General features: G+C 32.9%; 1 pseudogene; it reads left to right on the plus strand.

Moving 5' to 3' along the window:
- Positions 1–521: 521 nt before the first annotated feature.
- Positions 522–640, plus strand: LOC118608070 (annotated as a pseudogene).
- Positions 641–2,464: the final 1,824 nt, after the last annotated feature.

The following is a 2,464-nucleotide window of genomic DNA, read 5'->3' on the forward strand; positions in this document are numbered from 1 at the left end:
GTAGAAATCATATTTTGAGAAAGAAATGCATGCTGTGAATAGAACCAAACACTCAGCTGTAATCGAATGCATGATTCAGCTGGATTCTTTCAATATACCTATATGACAATATTACAAATGTTTGTTTTATAGTAGTAAGGCTATACTCTCTCATTCTGTGTATAATGGTGCATTAAAAAAACCCGTCTGTACTGAATCTCTTATAGTATAATTACAGATTCCTCACTTTTCTAAAAATCATATGATTCTAAAATTAACAAGAAGTAATATATCTACAGGTCAAACATTTGGATGAAAATGAAAAAAAAATAAATTTATTTCCCAGCAGATTCTTCCAAAAGTATTACTCTAACAAAAAGAAATTAGGTTATAAAAATAGGCAAAAATTCTGACGTTCTTATCTTCTTCAGATAAAATGAGGAACTCCTCCTAAATTGTATTTATTCTCATGTATTCACTCTACATACTATGGTCATAAATCTTTCTGGTTGATCGTTAGTCTGTTTAAAGAAATTATCTCAGTCTATGGTCATGCCACACTGAACGAGCCCGATCCCATCTGATCTCGGAAGCTAAGCAGGGTAGGGCCTGGTCAATACTTGCATGGGAGACCACCTAGGAAGATCTGGTGCTGTAGGCATAAAAAAAATTATTTTATGCTCTCTTTAGCAGCACATATATTTTTTTAAAAAGTCATGAGGATGCCAGCCTGAGACTGAATTATGAGACATAAAATTGAAATTTACTATTGAGAGGACCACTTGTGTTACTTTTGAGTTAATCCAATGGATCTTTGTGAACGCTTTCAAGGAGATACATGGTATGACTAAATAAATGAACGATATGAAGAAAACAGGTATTTCTAAACCTATATTTTCTAACTAATCTTGACTTTCAATATCAGAGTGTGATTCTTCTGGAAAGTCTGTTTACCTATCTACTCATTAATTCATAAAATCTTTAGGTACAGAACCAGTGTATGAATCAGGTAAAGAAATAAACTTGTTATGTTATAAACAACTTATTTCTACTCAACTTATGTTACTCAGCTTAATCACATTTAAAGCCATAAAATGACTTTTGCCAATTTCCAAAAAATTAACTCACCTTCAAAGCACTAAAATTAACCATCATTGAGAAGAATCAAAACAGTGATCCATAGACTGTGAAGGTATTCTTGAAGTTAAGATCCACACAGTTTTTTTAATGCATAATTTATATTCTTTTTTCCAGTCTTATTGAAATATAATAGACAATTAGTTGCTCATATTTACATTGCACAATTCAATAAGTTTTTTTTTTCGGTTATAGTTGGCATACAATTATAATATACCAGTTTCAGTTGTACAGCATAGTGATCAGAGATCCTCATAACTCACAAAGCAACACCCCATATTTATTACAACATTATTAATCATATTCCCCATGCTACACCCTACATCTCCATGTCTATTCTGTAACTATCCATTTGTACCTCTTAATCCCTTTGCCTCTTTTTTCATCCCCCAATCATCCTCTCATCTAGTAACCCTCAAAATATTCCCTTTATCTGTGAGTTTATTACTGCTTTTCTTGTTGCCATCCTTGTTAATTTTGTTGTTTAGATTCCACTTGTATGAGAAATCATGCAATATTTCTTTTCTCTATCCGACCCATTTCATCCAGTAATCTGAAGTGAACCTCTTGTAGGTATCATATGTAGGGGTCTTGTTTTCTTATCCATTCAGCCCCTCTATCTTTTGGTTGGAACATTTAATTATTTTCTATTTGAGGTACTTGTTGATAAGAATGTAGTTGCTACCATTCTTTATTCCTGTTTTTGATATATGTTTTTTTTTCCTCTTAAGAAGTCCCTCCAAAATTTCCTCTAATACTGGCTTAGTGTTGATGGATTCCTTTATCTTATTTTTTATGGGAAGTTCTTTATCTGTCCCTCGACTCTAAATGATAGCATTGCTGGTTAAAGTATTCTTGGTTTTAGATCCTAAGTTTTCATCAAGTTGAATATTTTATGCCAAACCCTCAGCTGCCAGTGTCACGGATGCTCCCTTGTAGGTAACTGCTTTTCTTTTGTTGCATTTAAGATTCTATCTTTGTATTTAACCTTTGTCATTTTAATTATAACGTGTTTTGGTATGGGCCTATTTGAGTTCCTCCTTCTTGGGACTCTCTAGGCTTCCTGGAGTTGTATGTCTATTTCCTTCACAAGGTTAGGGAAGTATTCCATCATTATTTCTTCAAGTAGCTCTTCAACATCTTGTGTTTCTTCAGGTATTTCTATGACATAGATATTTTTATATTTAATAGTGTTCCATAGGCTCCTTAAATTATTATTATAGTCTTGGCTTTTTTTCCCTGCCATTCTGATTGAGTATCCTTGGCTTCATCATCCTCTATATTGGTGGTTTGATCCTCTTCTTTATCCACTCTGTATATTCCATTTTGTATATTATTCATCTCAGAT

Source organism: Rousettus aegyptiacus, unplaced genomic scaffold (assembly GCF_014176215.1).
Source record: "Rousettus aegyptiacus isolate mRouAeg1 unplaced genomic scaffold, mRouAeg1.p scaffold_m13_p_9, whole genome shotgun sequence".
Classification (NCBI taxonomy): Eukaryota; Metazoa; Chordata; class Mammalia; order Chiroptera; family Pteropodidae; genus Rousettus; species Rousettus aegyptiacus.